Below are 22,511 nucleotides of genomic sequence, written 5' to 3'. Positions count from 1 at the left end.
CCCGGTCCAGCCTACATTACAATTTCCCACTCTGCCAGCACGAAGAGTATCAGTCGATGATTCCAGTTTAGGGGCCGCAGGAGGAGGTCCTCCTGGTACCCCGCCGCCACACCAACGTAGAACGTTGGCCGAGTTACATGAATGTGCGTTACAGCGTACGCCCAAATATAAGTCCGTTGCAGACATCCGACGAGCTCTCACTGAATGCCGCTATGATCCAGTTGCAGGTGATGATAGTACAGTAATATATTCCATCCGTGTAAGACGGGTGACCGGGTATTTGGACACCCTACCAGATATGAAAGGAGATCTAGACAGAATATATCGTTTCATCCGTACAGGGGATGATCCAGAAAGTATTGGCGAAGCCATGTCTCAAAGGAAAGCTGAGATCCAGCTCATGTTATTAAAGTTTCTGATTAATTGTCTAATAAGAGAACAAGATTCCCCGACTAAAGATCCGGCCAAAATGAGAATCCTGACAAGGTGGAGTGATAATATAGCCGAGGGTAAACACAAGACTATCAGTAGTATAGAGAGTATGTACAAGAAAATTCGTAAGGAAATACTAAAGTTACACGAACAACGTAAAGCAGCACAAGTAAGCGAGAAAGAAAATGACTCTACCGAAGAGGTAGACGACGAGAATCCCACTAGAATAGCGTATGTAGGAAAATCTAGATATCCAGATCGCCATTTGCGCCTAGAACACAAGTCAGTTTTACATCATCCAGCACCAGAACAAGGTTCTCTGGAACAAGTATTTCAAGCTACCGATCACATTCTGAAATCACGAATCGGTTACAGTGAGTTAAGTACTATGCATGAACAAGAACTAGCCCAATCAGCAGTCCGATGGATTACTGATTCTACCACTTTTCCAGACGAAATAGTGGCACAAATGTTTCTGAAATTGCCCCCAGCCGAGCAACGACTGGTGGGTATGTATATGATCCAGCACCTCATTACTCTGTATGAGGGTCAACATTCTGATCCAGGTCCGTTACACGATGTCCTGAACGAGTTACTCCAGTATAGATGGAAAGGTTTAGGTACCGATTTAATTAGTGTCATTCTAGAACAGCGCCACAAATATAGAACGTTTTTGAACCCGCATTTTGTTCATGTCTCACCTCCAGAAAGTAAACCGTTTTACATAGACAGACAGAATCCGTTACGAGAAGTACACCCAGTTAGGACAACAGATGGTGAAATGCAACGAGTGTTTGTTTACACTCCGATTACAAAGATGGAACTCTTAGAGATGAAGAAATTAATTCCCTGTCATGACAAAGATCCAGCAGGGTTCCACCGAGAATTAAAAGACATGCTCCGTATGGGAGAATACACGTATCCAGATATAATTAAAATGTTAAAAGTCCTGTTGCCCGCAGGGGTATACGAGAAACTCAAGGAAAAAGATTGGGAGGTGGGAGAGAAAAAGATCGATTGGGCAGTTCTAGAAGCTGAAGATAAGATACGTGTACCAGGTACCGGTCTAGGAGAAAAATGTAAAGAATTACCAGAACTGTTAATACAAGTTTTGCCAAGATTATTAGCCACTAAAAAGGAAGACTGGGATGCAATCTCAGCCTGTAAACAGAAACAAGACGAAGACACTAGTGATTTTTATTCTAGATTCGAGAAATGCTTTAGTATCAACAGTGGCCTCAAGACAAGTAGCGAGTCATACCCTCATCTTTTTGTTACTAAATTAGTCGAGAATTCAAGTCCACAAGTTAAGAATCGAGTTTTGAAAGTCGAGAGTACCTGGCAAGCTAATACTCCGTCCCAGATGTTACAGATGCTTCAATACCACCAGAATAGAATCAGAGAAGAGCAAGATCATGAAAGAAAATGTATGAAAGATACGAAAATGAAAGTACTAGTTGCACAATCTGTTCCTCAAGACAGTCAGAAGAGGGGTACGAATCAAGCCAGTCATCCTGCAGTTCCCGTTAAAGGGACATGCAATTATTGTAAACAGCCAGGTCATTATATAAACGAGTGTGCAGTTCTGAAACACAACATAGCTACTGGTAAGACTAAAGAAAGACCACGTCCGCCTAGACAAGAACAAGTTTCACAGACTTCTCAGCCACAGAATGCACAACAGACAGTTCCAGCACCGCAGCCTATTGCTGCAACACAGCATGTTACACAGCAGATGTACCAGTATGCACAGTCCGAGTATCCAGAGTATCAGCCATATTCATGAAACAGCCTAAAGAGGGAGGTAGGCTTGCCTCTCATCGAGATACCTGTAGATCAAGAGGGTCCCTATGTTCATAGTCAAGTATTAGGGAAAGACAGAAAGTTTTTGATTGATACAGGGGCAAATAGGACCACCATCAGTCACGCCGAAGTTCCAGGGGCTCCGCTCTCAGGCTCTAGAAATGTTTCCCTTGGATTTTCAGGAAAGCCTATTGTAAACGAGATATCTAAGCCAGTTACTCTAGAAGTAGGTCCATTGTCCCGCACTACTGATCTGTTACTTACGAAGTCATGTCCAGAAAATTTGTTAGGTATTAAAACACTGAAAGAATTAGGTGCAGTTATTTGCTGTTCCCCAGAGGGAATACGACTGTTCCTACGTGACTTCAAGGGTCACTATGTATTACGAGATTTTGATCCGAGATTGTCTAATGTTCCGCAGCATCTATGGGCACAAGGTCCAACTGATGTTGGCTTCATGCAAATCACACCCCATCGTGTGACTCTCAAGCCAGGTGTAGTGTTACCACGAATCAGACAGTACAGATTGCCACCTGAGGCTGTAGCAGCCTTATCCAAAATCATTGACGAGCTCATGGCTCAAGGAGTAGTTGTAGAAACCGACTCCAATGTATGTAATTCTCCGATCATTCCAGTCATGAAACGTACTGATCCAAATGCACCCCCAGTATATCGATTAGTGATTGACCTCCGAGAGCTTAACAAATGTATTATTCCCCAGTACCCAGTTGTCCCAGATATCTCTTCCCTATTGACAGCCATTGATTCTGAAGCCTCATTTTTTTCAGTCATAGACCTCAAGAACGCATTTTTTAGTGTCCCCATTCATCCAGACAGCCAGTTTCTTTTCGGATTTTGTTTAAATGGAAGGAGCTATATGTTCACACGCGCTCCTCAAGGTTTCACAGAAAGTCCTAGTATTTACAGTCAAGCACTTAAGAGACAACTAGACAATATTCACATGCCAACTGACACTGCCCTGCTCCAGTATGTCGATGATCTACTGATCACAGCCCGTTCTGAACGTGCTTGCGAGCGAGCATCCCTTACAGTCTTGTATTTCCTTGCCGAGATGGGGCACAAGGTGTCCCCTTCTAAGCTTCAATTCTGTGTCCAGCAAGTGATCTATTTAGGCCACTTACTGTCCAAGAGGGGTAGGCAGTTGACACCTGACCGTATCCAGTTAATAGCGAGTCTTCCTCAGCCCAAGACCCAGAAGGAGGTACGTGCTTTTATCGGCCTCACTTCTTACTGCAGACAATGGATTCCTCAGTATGCATTTCTAGCTAAGCCACTGATACAGTTAACGACACAGGAGGCAGCCGTATCGACTGTCCTCCCTTGGACATCTGAACATACACTTAGTTTCAATGAATTAAAGAAAGCTCTATGCCAAGCTCCAGTTCTAGCAACACCGAACTACAGTAAGCCTTTTACACTTTTTGTCACTGAACGCGAAGGTACAGCATTATCTGTTCTCACACAAGATCAAGCAGGACAATACAAGCCCTGTGCTTATTTTTCGAGCACATTAGATCCAGTAGCCCAGGCTCTGCCTGCGTGCCTCAAGTCAGTTGCAGCCACAGCACTAGCTATCAGACAAAGTGATTCCATAGTATTAGGACATTCCTTGACAGTACAAGTTCCACACTCCGTGGAAGTTCTTTTAAACCGAACACAGACTCAGCACTTGACAATTGCACGTTTAACAGGTTATGAATTGACACTGTTCCAGCCACACATAGAAATCAGACGCTGCAACGTTTTAAATCCTGCCACACTGTTACCGTCAGTTACTTCAAATCCTGCCACACACGACTGTGTGGAAGTAGTTAACACTACGACAAAGCCAAGACAAGACTTGACAGATATTCCATTACCAGATCCCGACCTGACACTTTATGTGGATGGTTCATGTATGAGAACAAGTACAGGAGAACTAGTAGCCGCGTATGCAGTGACTACTGACACTGAAGTTATTGAAACACACCGTATTGACACCTTGTCTGCTCAAGCAGCAGAGCTAGTTGCTCTGACACAAGCCTGCATACACGCCAAAAACCTGAAAGTTAATGTTTACACAGATTCACGTTACGCATTTGGAGTCGTACACGACTTTGGAGTGCTCTGGCAGGAGAGAGGTTTCATGACTTCTCATGGAACCAAGATTCAGCATGGTCTCCTTATTCAAGCTCTGTTAGATGCCATACACTTACCGACATCTATTGCTATCAGGAAATGCAAAGCACATACGAAAGTTACCGACACTATTTCTCAAGGTAACGATCTAGCAGATCGCACAGCCAAGCTTACAGCTCAGACTCCAGACATTTCAGTTAATAAGACACCGACATACACTCCAGATCCGACTACATGTATGACAGTTAAGGACCCTACTCAAGATGTCATAGATATCCAGTTACATGCTACTCCCGATGAAATCAAGAAATGGTCCGAACAAGGAGGGGTCCAGACAGATCAGGGATGGGTGACGAAGGGAAAAGCCACATGGTTTCTCCCCGACTCTATGGTTCAAGTCATTATCAATACCGCACATAGTCCAGCACATTTAGGAGAAAAAGCTATGTTAGATAGTATCCAGAACATTTGGTTCAACAAGCATTTACGAGCTGCAGCCAAGCAGAAAGTCCGTACCTGTATGATATGTTGTCAGTTTAATCCAGGTAAAAGTGTCCCGGTGGAACAAGGTGGATTCCAGCCTCCTGACCACCCTTTTGAAGTCCTCCAAATGGATTATATTCAGATGGAGCGATGTCGAGGTTTCAAGTATGTCCTCGTAGTTGTATGCGCTTTGTCCAGGTGGACAGAAGCATATCCAGTCCCAGATTACACAGCCGCGACCACTGCCAAGCAGTTGGTTCGTGAATTCTTCCCCCGCTACGGACTCCCAAGAGTCGTATATTGAGACAACGGCCAGCCATTCTCATCTGAGCTCATGAAACACATTTCCCTTTTGTTAGGGTACCAGTGGAAGTTCCATTGTGTACGCCATCCTGAAGCAGCTGGTCTCGTAGAGAGACATAACCAGACCCTGAAAATTCGAATTGCAAAAGTATGTAAAGAGAAAGGTGTGGACTGGCTAGTAGCTCTGCCAGTTGCCTTGTTTTATATGCGCATGGTCGCACATTCCAGATCAGGTCTGTCCCCTTATGAGGTCGTATTCGGCCGCCCCCCTAACATGTGGGGTACACCTAGACCTCGAAGTATTACCGATGTTTCAAGTAATATGCTGACAGATTACCTAGCTTCCTTGATGTCTGCCCTCAACTCTTGTCGTTCACAGGTTGCTGCCGCCTTTCCAGACAATACCGAGGTGGCACCGCATGAAATCGTTCCCGGATCCATGGTTCTTGTCAGGAACTTTGATCGTTCAAGTCCGCTGGAGCCTCGCTGGAAGGAACCCCGACTGGTCCTCCTAACCACCCGTACAGCCGTGAAGTTGGAGGGGAGAAAAGGCTGGGTGCATCTGTCGCATTTAAAAAAGTTTTATGGACTGAAACCTGTTTCAAAGAACATTTCCGAGGATTCTAAAAACTGCCAAAGTACTATTCTTAAAGACTGTCCCGCAAAAGACATTGCTACGAACCCTTCCCTGTTAGAGAAAACTCCGCAGCAGGAGTATAAGCTTAAACTAAGGTCTAGTAAAATAAGTCAGCCAGTTTGATTGTCTAAGTCCTCCCCTAGGTGAAACGGTTAGACCGGTTTCTGACATGTATATAATAGACCCCCACAGAGAGAGAGTTAGTGAGAACTCTAGAAGTTGTACTATTATTTTATATTTTCTGCTATATTTTAGCATTATGATTTCCTGCACCAGTTATGCATTTTATTTGTATTTTCCAGTTTCTCATGTAAATAAGTCTACTAATGCTACAGTAGAGCACACGTTTAGTGATCTGCCTCCTCATGAACTTTCTTATCGTCTTGCTATGCGTAATAACTCCTTTATCCGCATGTTACATTATTCACACCAGACCAGCAATGCCACAAATTGTTGGGTGTGTGGTCGACTCCCCCCTTTCCAGACACCGAAGGGAGTTCTGCCACTCTTTCCTTATCCATTCTCACATAACGGTTTGTGTGGAGCATGGTCCACGTTAACGTCATCCTCAACAGATATGTCTTTTCTGAACAGTACATGTTTCCCAGACAAGCAAGGTCTTCCCCACAGAACAGGGTTAGATCTAGAAAATGAAGTTTATAATTTGGGTAATTATTCTTCGAATTTTATGGTCCTGAATGTTCAGTCTGATTCTACTCCAGACTTACCTGCCATGTCAGTACTACCAGTCAAAGGTGAATTATGTGTCCGAAATAATGGTTCCGTACATGTAGGCCATAGTGATTGTACTACTATTATCAAGTATAGTGACAGTAGGAAATCTATTTTCAAAGCTTCACGTCATTCTTATTTTGTTTGTGGTCAGACCGCATATGTTCGTCTGCCCCTTGATTGGGATGGTACATGTTACATTGCCTTCCTACTGCCACCAGTTTTCTTAGCCCCACCTGACTATCATAGGAATTCCCACCTAGTACATACTAGACACAAGAGAAATCTCCCGATTGTCGATTATACTGAAACTGCTCTAGAACAATACATAGATATCAATAAAGGTGTCTTCCCCTACCTAGGTACTGTTGTAAATAGTAAACTGATACGTAGATTAACCAGAACCCTTGAAGCAGTAGTGATCGAGACTACTTCTGCTCTAGGTAACTTAACCGAAGAGCAATCCTTTATGAGAATTGTCGTGCTCCAGAATCGTCTCGTCCTTGACGTCATACTGGCCGATAGGGGCGGGGCATGTAGAGTCATCGGATCTAGTTGCTGCATTTTCATTCCTAATAACGCACCGTCTGTTTATTCAGCTATTACCAGACTCCATAAAATTGTCCATATGTTACACCAAGATCCAGGCACCTGGACATGGTCCGGTTGGTTCTGGAATATAATTTCCGCCTGGGGATGGAAAGTATTGTCATTTCTGGGTATTGCAGTAGCGATCATATTTAGTTGCTGCCTCTGTTTACAATGTGGCCCTGCGATTTGCGGCATTTGTGCTACATCTTGTATTCCTAGTCCCAAGTCCCGTTCTAAATCCCGTTCCAAGAAAATTCGAGACGAGGAAATGATACTGTATGAAATGATAGATGGTATCATGAATATTGATGTTTCCTGATGGAAACGTAGTGACAAGGAGGGAATGTGGAAAAGTAAATTTTGCCATGTTCTGTGTCCCTACGTGTCCTCCATCTTATGTTAAGTGTGCATGATTAAATATGCATATGTATCCCCTATGTTTGATTAAAGACGCAATTACAGTTGTGTCCATCACTAGTATGCCAGTTTCCAGTTCTCGTGAAAGCTACGAGTATTAGGCCTATGTAAAGTTGCGTTGCCACGTTTCTCAGTGTGCACATTATTTCATTGTAAAGTCCCCGTTTCTAGGCCTCAAAAGGGCCCGGACACCAGATTCAGCTCCTGTCTTCTGAGTCCTCGCTGAGGAGCGATACAGCCCCCACCTGTATTCCTGACCCTTCACTTACTTCCTGCCTCACAGTGCCCGGCTCAGCCTGGCTCTGCCTCTGAGTCTGCCAAGAGTATGTTATGATTCTAGTTATCAGTCCAGCCCTCCTTCTCTGCATTCCTAAGCTACTGAATCGCATCAATAGTTTCCGTCATTGTCTAGCCTTTACGTCTCCATGTAAGAGAAATACTGCATTTAATGGTCATTTAATATTCCTCAACACGCACTACATGTAGAGTAATGCATGCACCATTCTTAGAGTCTGTTAGCCTTTACCCCGATAACTTTCGGATTCTATCAACATGTTCTCTAAACATCAGATACTAGATATTGTTTAGGCACATGTCGCCCTGACTCTCCAAGACTTCAGTCTCTGCTCCTAGCACAGAGTTCATAGCCCCCAGCTTCTCCTAGTAACACGTCATTGTCAGTTTGCGCGCACCATTAGGTTAGAGGTCCCGGCTCCTTAGGTAGCCCCCTCCATGTTTCCGCCCCATTTATGACATATTCTGTTACGTTTACATCACATGTCTATGTATACGCCCCTGTTACACCCATTTTCACCCTTATCTTTCGCGACTGCTATTGACCACACCCACTGCTCCGCCTACTGTAATTCACTGTAATGTAACTGTTTTAGTATATATATGTTATGCATTTGTTATTAAAGCTATCCATCCATCCTTCCTTCCTTCCTTCCTGTCCTATCCTGGAGCGCGCTCATCCCAGATCTTGTCCGTGCAGGTTGTCCTGTTCCTGTCCTTTATGCTGTATTAAACCTGCAAACTCCTACTACCTCGAATCTTGACTCTTATTTATTGAGCTATCTGTTATTGCTATGTCCAGACAAACCTAGATCCGGTATTATTTATTTATATACCACAGTGTGGTGAGCAAAAGAATGATGGATTTAACCCAGATCCTTTTCCACAAATATATATACATAAATAGGAAACATCCTAGACTTAATTATATATTTCTACCCATTAACTGGGTAATTTCAACCCACAACTTATTATTCTAATTAATATTATAAACCTTTGCTCCTACAGAAACAAACACCTAATCTGCTCAGAAGCAGCAAACAAAGGAAGAAGGGGATGGAAGACAAGGACCTTTTATTAGACTGAAAGTTCTATTATATTGTGTTGTTTCAAAGTTCTTTGTTAGAAGTTGTTAAAAGTGCTGCTCAGGAGGAGTGAATAAAAGGTTTAATGCATACTGTTATGCTCCTGTGTTGTCAAATCCGGAAGGTGATCTCAACCTCCACCCCAGAACCAACTGGGTGCAAACCATTACACCTAGCTACTGGGGAGACGTCTATCCTCTTACAGTTGCTGATCAAGTATATTACCTATAGTGTGCTGGTTCTCCGTTGGACTTATAGGCACTAAGAAGGAACTGGTGTGAAAGTTTTGCACACATTGGGCCTGATTCACAAAGTTTAACTTACACTTGTGTGTAAGTTTACATTTATTTTGGAATACACAAACTACAATTTAGTAGTAAATTTACAAGTGCGGAGACAGTAGTCTAGGCAGAGAACTCTGCACATAAAAAGATACCTTTTTATTTGTGGAGTTCACCACCACAACTGCGCACATTAAAAGATACCTTGTTATATGCGGAGTTCTCTGCGCCAATTGCGGGACCTCTGCAGTAGTAAACCTACTGTTAAACCGGAGTTTGAGAATTCTAAAACAAACGCAGTAATAACTGTAACACCAATGACTACAGTGATTAGAGACACCCTGCAGGTGAGAGACAAATGTGTTAGTATCTGGTTTAGGACCCTTGGATGGAAAGAGTAACTGAAACAGACGAAGGAGCTGACTTTCTTATCTAGATTTTTACCTCATCAATTCTCCAGAATCCCCAGACAGGTCGACTGAACCTTTTTGCCTGCTAAGCAGTGTAGAGGTTTCCAAACTCATAATCAGAACATCTTTGTAAATCAGCAATTAAACCCAAATTAAAGAACCTCTGACTACGAACTGAAGTTTAGGAATTTATTACAAAGCCAAAAATAATTGGACATAACAGATACCTCAGCAAGAGGTTTAACAGGTAAATGGGCACTAATACAAACATAATCCTAAGAAGGAGTCTCAGATGACTCAGAATAAAAAGCAATGTTAATTCAAGAAACATCAGGCATCCAATAACGGTCCCTACCTGAAGTCTGGACTGCATTTACAAAAAGGAAAGGAAAAGGTTAATCTGTCCCTACACTAACTCTAAGGTGACATCCCTACTTAACAATTCCCTTCAGGCAAGAGTAAAGGTGTCAGATGTGAAGACTCCCTAAGAAGTACATTCGCGTTTTAGGTAAGTAGCCTAAACTACTGAGCTCGTTTTAACATGCTCCTTCCTACACCCCACTCTGCCCTAAATTCCCTCAAGTGCTATCTAAGATTGCCTACATCCTGTCCTGGCAATCTCCTAACAAAATCTGCTCTCCACCCTCGGGAACTGTCCCTAATACAAAACTCCCAAAATCGTAGGTACGCCCCAAGGCACACCCCTCTCGGCAGATGTCGGTTTTTGGATTTTTCCAGCAGGGCATCCTTCCATCCAGCGTCCGTGGAGGTGTCCTTGGATCCCAGGCACCTTCTCCGCCAAATGTTGCGGATGGACATTCCTCTGGCAGTTACTCATCCTCATTCCTACCGGCCTAGCTTCTACACAATGGATCTTTCTACCTAACGAGGTCCGTGGCCTTGCACCTGCAACTGAAATACGTGCGAAGCAATCTTGTGCACATTCAAAGTTACAATTCAATATTCTCTGACAACAGCACCCTTCCCAGCAAGAAATTATTTCATGAGGACAACCAAAGCTAAGTAAAGGAATCACAGTTAGGCCTCTACTGGCTTCCCTATGTCCCAGGCCTTTACACGTTAAATGCATTTCTAAATGATTCTACATTATGAATAATGCACTCTATTCCATTACAAAACAACATTACATTTCAACTCTAAACGTGAGCTTTTTTCCATGTTAAAGCGTCACATTTTGTCTCCTACACGTGCAACTCTCAATATGGCACGTTTACTAATTTTAGCAATACACAAGTTTAATAGCATTTCTACATTATATAAAGCATCACACTTAAGGCTCCACATTAATCTACAAACGCTATGAATACTCTTTTACATATTGCATTGATCCCCGGCCTACTGTTACATTTCTAAAAGCGTACCTTAGTATGTCCTCTAAATATGCGGGTGCTGACTACAAGCGATTATAATGCACCCCTACAATTTTTTAAAGTAAAATAGCGCTAGATCTTTATGGTATAGGTTTTCAAGCCCTACTTGTCACCAATAACTCTACGCGGATGCAGTATTGGGGTCAGTCAACGTCCTCTTCATTTTAAAGGTCTTCTGTTACCCTGATTTTACAGTTTTGATGCTAGGAGACTTTTCAGAGTTTTTGTCTCCGAGAAAATCTATATGTTGCATATACTTAGCAGATACATGTATTTATTCTTTACCTTAAGGCGGCATTTGCAAAGTAAAAAACCATAAATGGCAAAGTTCCAAACTGTCCTCCTGTTCCACTGGTCTGCCTGAGCCCTAGTGGATGCGCCCCCCCACCCCCTCGTCTCTCCTTTACCATCCCCCTCTGTCATTGGCAGACACACCCTGATCTCCTTCAGCTCTGTCATGGTTTACGTCTCCAATATTATATAATTTCTCTTTTGTGAGAGAACAAAGATTGCATGAGCATTGTCTGAGGTCATTTTGCTGTTGTCCTTTCAACTCTTTTATGATTTTGTGCCTTTGGATAAGCTCATCTGGCTCTCCCCTCTCTCACGTGTATTAACTCACCCTCCGGCAGGGTTTACAAAGACAACGCTTTTTAAAATTCAATACTTCTTGTGTATTCATGCCTTTGTGAGTTACTTTCTGTATGAACAGCTTGTTCTCCCATCTGCCTGTGCCACAGGGCGTTGGGCCTATCCTGAGGCAGTAGCGTCATATAGGGCAATACAGTGTCTGCCTCATATTACAATGACACCGCTGAGTCTTAAACATTGCCTCCATACAGCCTACCTTTCGTACTTGTTGAAGTCACTAATTTCTTTTATCAGTCAGCACATTTGTGAATGCTGAATAAGGCTACGCCCTTCAACAAAACTTGGCATCTGCTTAACCCCAGCAAGGCCTCTCCTGTTATTCTTTTCTCATGAGAAAGCCAAATGCTGGATGAGCATCTGTCAACCCCTGTTACTGCAGAATTTATTTGAGTAAAGCAGATGTGGAAACTCACTTGATCAGAAAACAAGCATTGTCAATGCCAATTGCTCTAGCTTATAACTGAAAGAGCCTCTTTTGTCATTGAGTTTAAGTTGCTCAATAGGTCATCATATATGCACCCTTTCACTCATCCTTACACTCTTACATCCACCCACATACTGAATCATTCTTGCATCCACGCACTTACCCATCTGCAATAAAACAGATGTACAACCCTCCACAAGTACACGGAAAATAAATTAAAATAACGAAAGTAGAAAAGTAAAACATGCTACTATCTAAACTTGGAAGGAATATCCCTGTAATACAAAAAAACTAAATTAAGCATTGCAGCTGCCTGGCATCTTACAATTGCATTGTACATAGCTCATTGCTGATTTTAGGTTCCAGGCTAGCTCCCACCTTCAGAAGCTTTGTGTTGGACATCTTGGAGTAGTAGAAACAATGATATGCTTCCACAGTCCCATTTCAAGATAGCCACTTGGTAAAAATCGCAGTGGGTGGCCGTCTTCAAACGTTAGTGCATAGTGTATCACTGCTGTACTGGATCAAAATGGCAAACAATGGTTCTAAACATGGTGGCCATCCTGGAACGGTAAAATAATTATACACTATGAACAATACCATTTCAAAATGGCTGCTCAATTTAGAAATGGTGCAAGATGACAGATATATTACTTGAATTGATCTCAGCCACTGTCAATTGCTCAAGGCTCCATTTCTATCTATTGTTTTTCGCCCACCATGCCACCTCAGTTTGGACCCAACAATTTGAAAATCCGTCTTGACCCATCTTCAATAGGAACAGTCCAGCCCGGACTGCCACGCCAGGTGCTCCCTGAACCGTAACACAGCAACCCAAGACCGTTTGTGTCCAGATTAGGGATTTTCAGTCAAGCATAGTTTGGTTCAAGTGGCACAGTAAGCACAGGTCCCGTGTCTGGGCATACTCATCACAACAACAGTAAGGTGATTTAATCTCAGCCAATGGAGATCGCTCAGGGCTGCATCCCAGTCCATCGTTTTTTCACCTAGCATCCACCTCATTTTGGACCCAGACATATTCAGGTCAGTGTTGGCCGTGCTCGAATAAGAATAGTCCAGCCTGAACTTCCAGGCCAGGTCCTCTGCCAAACGGAATACAAGCAACCCAAGACCTATGGAAATAGTGGCCGTGCAAGATGTAGCACATTGTAGATTAAATGAGCAGCATGTGAGAGGCAAGGTAGGATTGTCTAGGAAGCTGCAGAATGTTCAAAAAAAGTTAATTTTCGCAATTAAATGAAATTTCAAAAAATAAAATGAAAACCAGGTGAGCTGGCTACCTGCCCAGACACTGAAGCACACTCCTTGTTGAACGATGTGCACTTGTGATGCCCTTATTCTCATGGCAACAGAGTCAATAGCTTATATAGGATAACCCATTACCCCATGCAGTAGTCTGTCATATAGAGAAACAGAATGTGACAAAGTCCCTCCATATAGAGATATGTATGTGAAGCATTTTATGTTTTTTGTATTCCAAGGTAGACAGTTTGAGAGTCCAGCAAGGATTATGAGAATGCAAATCTTGGACCCCATGGTTTGGCAAAGGAAATAAAAAACAGCACAATTTTTCTTACTACTGTATTCTGCGAGATTCCATGTAACAAAATGCCAGTATACAAGCATTACCACAGAGTAATATCAATTCACCCTTAAAGGCCTAATGGCTTGAACAAATGATCTTCACAATAAATAAGTAATTCCTAGTACCTTTGTTGTAACTTTTCATAATAAATAGATCAAACCTGCGTCATCTGACATACATTTTCCAATGAACCAGTTAGCCTCATTGGCTCTTCATCATAACTAACTCATGACTAATATATTGAGCATATGCATTCCTATAAGGTAACCATTAAGCATACAGCCATAAAATCCGAAAAACGTACACAATTTGAGTTAGCAAACAATGTACAACCCCTTCTAATCTTCTACCCTCATGGTTTGGTCAGAAAGGTAACCAACATCAGACCCCATTGGCTTCAATAGTAATTCCTTTTGTCATCACATTTCATAATAAACAGATCAGACTTCTGGTATGTGGCCTAACTTTCCCCAATGAAACAATTGTGCCATTAGCCCATATCATGTTTTCACCATAGGAAACTCTGGCCTACTGTATCAAGCACAGGTTTATTTCAAAGCAGCCATCAGTATACAGTAATACAATTCCAAATATTTACATATTTACAATATCTACTGGCTTTACCTTAATGTAAAATCCACCCCTAAAAGTGAACTGGCTTTAACATATGCGTTTTACAGTAATTAGGTCAGTTTTTAGCATATATTTTCATAATACTATAAAGTATACCAAAAACGGTCCTGCCTGTATGTAACTTTAATAGGCGGAATCTCTCACCATCATAACATTGCTCACTTGGAGTCCAAAATGTGCCAAGAAACAGCAATCACTGAACGAGCAACTGAGGTACATACACATATGTCTAAACAGTAATTGTACAATGAATTACACATATATTAAACAATAATCCGTTTTTGTTATGCTTTATTGTACTATTTTTTCCCTGATTGGCCTGCTTGTTAACCAATATTTATGGGGCCCTCTCTTTATTATATTTTCATAATAAACAGATCAATCCCATGGCAACTGACATACCTTTCCCAAATAAACCAATCAGGCGTGCATATACTTTTTTGTTTGCTTGCCAATCAATCAATCAATCAATCAAAGTACTTGTAGAGCGCGCTACATACCCGTGAGGGTCTCAAGGTACTGAGGGGAGGGGGTGCTGCTACTGCTCGAAGAGCCAGGTCTTGAAAAGTCTTCTAAAGGCGAGTAGGTCTTTGGTCTGCCGTATGTGGGTAGGGAGGGTGTTCCAGATCTTGGTGGCGAGGTAGGAGAAGGATCTTCCACCGGAGGTCGTTTGTTGGATGCGGGGGACAAGGGCGAGGGCGAGGATGGCGAAGTAGAGCCGGCGGGTGGGGGTGTAGAAGCTGAGTCTGCTGTTAAGGTAGGCTGGTCCGGCGTTGTGGAGCGCTTTGTGTGCGTGGGTGAGGAGCTTGAAGGTGATCCTCTTGTCGATGGGGAGCCAGTGTAGGTCTCTCAGGAGGGGGTGATGTGGCTGTGGCGGATGACGTTGACGATCAGTCGGGCGGAGACGTTTTGGATGCGATGTAGTCATTGTAGGTGTTTGGCTGGGATTCCTGCATAGAGTGCGTTGACGTAGTCCAGTCTGCTGCTGTCTAGGGCCTGTGTCACCGTTCTTCTTGTTTCGGTCGAGATCCACTTGTAGATCCTGCGGAGCATGTGGAGGGTGTTGTAGCAGGAGGAGGAGACGGCGTTGACCTGCTTAGCCATGGAGAGGGAGGAGTCGAGGATGAATCCTGGTCGGTGGGTGTTGGTGCTTTTCCCAGTGTGGTCGGCCACCAGGAGTCGTCTCAGGCTGACGGGGTGGGTCCAAGGATGAGTACCTCCGTCTTGTCCGAGTTCAGCTTCAGACGGTTGCTCCTCATCCAGTCGGCGATGGCCTTCATTCCCTCGTGAGGTTGGTTTTGGCGGTGTGTGGGTCCTTGGTGAGGGAGAGGATGTGCTGGGTGTCGTCAGCGTAGGAGATGATGTTGAGGTCGTGCTGGGGGGCCACTTGTGCGAGGGGGGCCATGTAGAAGTTGAACAGCATCAGGCTGAGGGATGAGCCCTGGGGGACGCCGCAGATGATGTGGGTGGCTTCGGATCGGAAGGGTGGGAGGTGGACGCTCTGGGTTCTTCCAGTGAGGAAGGACGTGGTCCAGTCAAGGGCCTTTTCTTGGATTCCGGCTTCTAGGAGGCGTGTCTTTAGAGTGCAATGGCAGACCATGTCAAAGGCGGCCGACAGGTCCAGGAGGATGAGGGCTGATGTTTCGCCGTTGTCTAGTTGCCGCCTGATGTGGTCTGTGGCGGCGATGAGGGCTGTCTCGGTGCTGTAGTTTCGTCTGAATCTGGACTGGGACGGTCCAAGATGTTGTTGTCTTCCAGGTGGCTGGCCAATTGCCTGTTGACGATTTTCTCGATGACCTTTGCCGGGAACGTGAGCAGGGAGATGGGCCGGAAGTTCTTGAGGTCCTTGGGGTCCGCCTTGGGCTTCTTGAGGAGGGCGTTGATTTTGGCGTGCTTCCAGCTTTCCGGGAATGTCGCTGTTTCAAAGGAGATGTTGATGACCTTCCGTAGTTGGGGTGCGATGGCTGCGTCTGCTTTGTTGAATACGTGGTGTGGGCACGGGTCTGACGGAGACCCTGAGTGGATGGAGTTCATGACTTTGCGTGTCTTGTCGTCGTTGACTTTGGACCAGGAGGTCAGGCGGATTGCGCTGGTGGTGTTCACAGGGGAGGTGGAATCTGGCATAGTCGGGCGCTTGTGGTTTTGAAGCTATTGTGGATGTCAGCGATCTTGCGGTGGAAAAAGGTGGCTAGTGAGTCGCACAGTTCTTGTGAGGGCGGGATGTCATTGGCGCTGGGGTTGGAGAGTTCCTTTACGATGCTGAAGAGCTCTTTGATGTCGTGTGCGTTGTTGTCCAAGCGGTCTTTGAAGGAGGATCTCTTGGCTAATCTGATGAGGTGGTGATGTCTGCGGGTGGCGTCCTTGTGGGTTGCGTGGTTGTCCGGTGTGTTCCACTATCACCAACTCAGACTGACTGTTTTGATCATATCCATTCGCACAAGGCAAACACCCTTCAAAATTACAAATACACATACAATTACAGTTGCCTAAATAATGTACAGCCACTCTCAAGAAAGTCTAACAAGGAGTATCACACTGCAAACATTCTACCCAAGAGGTTATCTAAGGGGAGTAGCAAACACCAAAAATCCTGTTTACCAAGTTAATCTTACAGGAGATCCAGCAGCCTGTTACTTAAACCGAACAAATTACAAAAACAAAAACTTACAACCATTCCTTCTCAGGAATCGCCCCAAGAATCTGGAACTCCCTGCCTACGGAAATGAGGCTGATTCCATCAACAGTGGCCTTCAAAAAGTAAGTGAACGCGCTACTGATGAATACTTGCCTATCCTGAAGTCCGGTTGTTGTCCTGCATCACCTCATCTACTATCACGCTAACTCTCTCGCCTTATTCTATTGTCTAATTGTTTTGCCCACTATTATGTTGTTATGTAACTATTGTTATCTTTGTCTATTGCTATAATTCTGCCACGATTACCTCCCCTTATAGGTGTTGCTTCTCTCTGTAAAGCGCTCTGATACCCTCATGGGTCATGTTCGCGCTATACAAAACTTTTTAAATAAATAAATACATCTGTGAGATTCTGTTTTACAAAGTGCAAGTCCACAACCTTCAACACAAGTTAATAATAATCCAACCTTAAATAATTATTGGTTTTCATAGATGTTTTTCACAATAAGTAAATCAGGCCTACTAGGTTTGTTATCACTTTTCAAAATAAACAGAGCAAACTGATGGCATAACACATAACTGTTCCAAATGAACCAATCAAACCTGTATCCTTTATCGTTGATTTGTGGTAGTAACCAGGTGAAGCCTCCTGCATTGCTCATAAGCTTGCAACCATCATGCACAGTCATAACATTACAAATATATTCAGAATCAAAGTTGGCAAACAATATGCAACATGCCTGAAAAGGGCATAATAAGGATTATCATGTTGACAATCTTCATCTCTAAGTGAAAGTAACCAATATTAAAAACCACAGTAATCTCTGAGATTCGCTCTAAAAAAATATCTGTCTACAGCCTTTAAAATAGTGTAACTACAAACCACCCTTACAGGTTTATTGGCATTAACAAACACTTTTTACAATAAAATGGTCAGGCTTTCTGCATTTGTCATACGTTTTCATAATAAAGACATCTGACATAAATGTTCCCAAAGAACCAATCAGTCGTATAGCATTTATCATTCGTTTGTCACCGTAACCAGCTCGTGCCTACCGAATTCTGCATAAGCTTTCATACAATTCAACCCTCATTCAAACAGCCAGAATTGTAAATATACACAAAACTACAGTTGTCAAAACAATAGCCTACCCATCGAAAGAGCATACATATGAATTATCAAAATGCAAATCTTCTATTTGCAGTGTTTGTCAGAGGTGGAAACAAGAGCGGGAAACCAGCACGAAAACACTTGCCTACTACAGTAATCACTATCATCCATTTAATGCAATACTTACGGTAATGCTTGCACATAACGTTATAAAACTACACCCTTACATGCCTACAGACATTTACATATGCTTTTCACAGTAAATAAGTCAGACCTACTGTGTTGGTTGTAAATTTTCATACTAAAGAGATTAGACCTATGGCCTCTGACACAATTTATTCCACTTAACAAATCAGGCCTATAGCCTTGTTACAATAATCAACTCAGGCTTTCTGTATTGCACATAAGCTCTTCTGACAAGGCAACTATCGGTATGTAGTCATACATTTAGAAATATATACAAATTTCAGATGTCTAAACAATATACCTCCCTTTCTAAAATGGCATATCAAGGCTTCTCAAATGGCATGTCTTCTACCTGATGGTTTGTCATAGGAGGCAACCATCACTAAAACCTTTGCCTTTTATAGTAATCTGTGAGATCCTGTAATAAAATACCAGTCTGCAAGCTTTAACCCAGTGTAATTGCAATCCACCTTTAAAGGCCTTCTGGCTTTCACATATCCTTTTCACAGTAATTCTGTCTGACCTACTGCCTTTGTCGTAACATTTCATATTGAATAGATCAGGACTAAAGGGACTGGTTAAGAGTTTGGCAGATGGATTAATGTCTGTCAGGACAATGGACAACTTTACTCCATCACCCTCAATGACATTCCGACCACCAATTTAGACATGGACATCTCTCTACATTGACAGGAACCGTGGCATTTCCTGTCAAAGGAGGAAATGTTTGGTGGATGGTACCATCAGCCATCATGGCCAGCTGTCAAACTTTTAAATGAAATTGTTTTTCAAAAGCAAACTTCCAAAGTGTTTTTCTTTTAAACAGAAAAACGTAATGACTCCCACACCCTGGAAGCTGCTGTTTTTAGGTCTCGCTAGCGAACGCAGCGCAGCTGCTTCGCTAACGAGACTCGATTGCTGCATCTTTCTGTCCCGAAGGGAGACAGGAGGTGGCATGCGCGGACAGGAGATGTGCATGCATACGAACAGGAGATGTGCACTCCATACGCGTGCACATCTCCTGTCCACGGAGGCTGGCAGCACGCGTGTCGCGCGCCTTCAGTTTCCCTCTCCCCGTCGCCCCACGGAGCCAGCTTGTTATTTTCTCTATTTGTGGATCAGAATCAGACCTGATTTGTTGGTCGTGAAAGGGGGGGGGAACCCGAAGAGCACAGTTACTTTTTTTTTATTTATTTTTTTTAAAACCTTTATTGTACAGAAGGCGCTCACAGATACGGGCCTACAACCCACCGGGCCGGCCACCACAATAAAGCGACATACGAGGCAATACAGGAGAGACAACAGGATTTCTAAACAGCTCATATGAAAGGCAAAGGTAGCAAGTCTTCGAGTCGCCATCACGGACAGGATAAGAGTAGGTTAATTTTATAATAGAAAATAGGGTGTCGCAGGATAATGACAGTCTGTAAAGTCCAGAGGGCCGTGGTGAGCCATGAGCAAGCCGAGGACTCGAATACAGGAAAAGACCAAAAGAACAGTACATTTCGGCAAAGGCAGAACGTGAGTCCCACATCAAGAACAATCACAATCGCTGCTCAACACCCTCCCACCACTACCAGGGCACATAATAATAAAACAGCGAAAAATACGGTTACAAAACTAAAAGCCCTCCGTTACAACAACCCAAGGGAGGAAAAAGGAAAATGGGGGGGGGGAAAGGGAAAATAAGGGAGGAAGAGGACATGGGAAAAAGGGAGGGGGAAAGTGAGGGCGCAGCGTCAGTGCACGTCCCCCACGGCTAACAAAGCACCCAATACTAATTCGGCACACGGAACTAGTGGCAACAGGAGAAATGAATGCGTAGTAAACCGTGACAGCAGATATACCAAAAGGGCCATGCCAGCACAAACACCCCGGGGGGCTGCGTGCCGACACCGCGCCACGAAATTAGGGGATACATAAGAGCCATAGAACCAAAAAGAGGAACAAGGGAAGATACAGTAAAACAGACCCCCCCACCACCCCGCACAGCCCACCCTGCACCCCTGCAGAAGGCTATGGCCTACCCCCCAGCAGCGTGCCTGTCGCCCCAATTAGAACCCGAAATATAGAAGAATATAGAAAGAAAGAATCACGTAGATTAAAAAGGGGGGAAGGGAAAACAGGGAAAAACAGCGGGAGAGGAGCCACATAATCAAAACCCCTTCAGCTCCCACCCCCCCGCCCAAAAATACTCAGAGCCCACGGGAAGATAGTAAACACACGGATAAGCTCCAGGAACGTAAAGAAGTATCAAACATAATCATACAATTATGAACGGATCACCCAACCATACCACAAAATAACAGTCCACAGAGGGAAGATCAGCTCAACCCTGTCCTCGTTTTTCGCAAACTGTAGTAGTCCAACGAACCAGGAACCAGATCGCATGGAACCGGAGGTGAATAACAGGGATTCGAATAAAAAAAACACTCAAGTTATAGCGATCGCGACCCGGATGATCCAGAAAGTACATTAACCACCTCAGGCAAAGCAGGCACAGTTCCGATGGGAATACGAAGAAAGCCGGTCCAGCGGCGCAGTCACAGGATCTTCGTTCGGCCATGTGAGGCAAAAGAGGAAAAGGAGACCCATCGAGGTCGGTCCATACGGGATCCGGCTGGCGAACCTCCAGAGCAGAAGGAGGCACAGGATGAAGAAGGGGAGCGGACCCCCGTACATCGACACCAACAGCAGCCTCCAGGTCCACGACCCCAAGGAAAGTTCCGGCAGCACACAACAGAGATGACGCCGCACAAACCGAGGGGGGTCCGGCAGGCCCAGCCAAGGGACCCCTCTCCAGGATAGCGATCGGTGTGGTCATGGGTGCCCCCCAGGAGCGCAGGGCGGCGAGGATGTCGCCAAGCGTAGGCTCACCTTTACAGTATTCAGCAAACGTGCCGTGTGGCGGACCCGCATCGCCGGTCCCAGCAAGGCCGAGAGTCATGGGGCCGGCCGCCATCTTAGAAGCCCGGCGGGGCCGCTGCGAACACTGACCCCCGCCCGGATATCAGCGGGGCAAAACAGGATACCGGCAACCACCAGCGGAGGTGCCACCAGGGCAGGAAGGGGAGCCACCAGAAGAAGGCGATGCGCCGGCACCCCACACGCCGCCGGCACCGTTCTCCGAGTCCGGGCGGAGGAACTCAAAATGGCCGGGCCGGAGAACAAAGGGGAGACAAGCCAGATGTACGGTCAACCCCGTCCATGGAAGTCAGCGCCCCAACACCAGGCTGCAGGACCGCCGGACCAGGCCCGGGAGGCCGCAATCGGTCTATTAGCACATCGGCCCCTCCGACCGACTCCACACCACCACCAAGGGCCGGCCACCGCGCCCCGTCCAGCCCGGGCGCCGCCAGGGAGTGCCAGGCCCGGCCGCTCCGGAGGCCCCGAAGTAGACAGGGGCGTATCTCAGGATCCGTGACACCCAGGAATCACCGGAGCAAACGGTAAGTGCCTGTGAGTTATCGTCGTTCCACTGCACATCGTGGAATACTTCCCGGGGCAGGATAAAGTACAGGATATTTGTTGCAGACAGGAGAGTGAACGGAGCCGAGCTAAAACGCGGCCATCTCGGACGCGAGCTTGGCTCCTCCCCCACAGTTACTTTTTGAGTTTGTGTGAGGTGCTGGGCAATGTATTTAAATATGACTGGTGTAAGCCTGTCTTACTGATGACGTGGTGATTATGAACTAAATGGCATAATTGTGATGATATTGTAGACTTCGTATCAACTGCTGTTCTTGACACAAGTACGGTGTTGTCATATTGCTACAATCACACCTTGTTAATGAACACCCTACAGCAGCATTGAACTTTTTTTGAAGAAGCTATAGCATTCACATATTCAAGTAGTTTGATCTGAGATCTCCCTGAAAGGAAGGATATGATCCAGTCCAGACCTGTGCGGTTTTCAAGTCAGATGAACAAGATATTCTTTTCAATGTTGTTGAAAGAGGCTGAACAAAACAAAAAAATGTGACCCCCACCGTCATTCAGTAGATCATCTGTGGTGTTACTGTGCTTGATGCTAATCAATCAAACCCTTTTATTCTGCAAAGTTTTGTAGTTGGTGTAGCACCAACTTTTTTGGCCCTGCCCGACAGCACAGCTGAGATGGACTTTATGTGATCAACAGCGAAAAAGCTTTAATACAGGTTCCCATCAAACTTTTGAACTCTTGTAAAAATTTGCCATTTTAAGTACGGTAGTTATATGTGCATTAAAGAACTTTTCCATTTTAAAGAAAATGCCTTGGTTTGACATT

At 44.5% G+C, this 22,511-nt stretch overlaps 1 long non-coding RNA gene across 1 annotated transcript in view; it reads left to right on the top strand.

Annotated features, from left to right (window-relative positions):
• The window catches only part of LOC144753061 (uncharacterized), a 473,043-nt gene that overhangs the window by 269,851 nt on the left and 180,681 nt on the right, over positions 1–22,511 (top strand). The gene's annotated exons all lie outside the window — the stretch shown is intronic.

Source organism: Lissotriton helveticus, chromosome 5_1, assembly GCF_964261635.1.
Source record: "Lissotriton helveticus chromosome 5_1, aLisHel1.1, whole genome shotgun sequence".
In the NCBI taxonomy this organism is placed as follows: domain Eukaryota; kingdom Metazoa; phylum Chordata; class Amphibia; order Caudata; family Salamandridae; genus Lissotriton; species Lissotriton helveticus.
The sequence above is the reverse complement of the archived record's forward strand: the minus strand, read 5'-3'. Positions and strand labels throughout refer to the sequence as shown.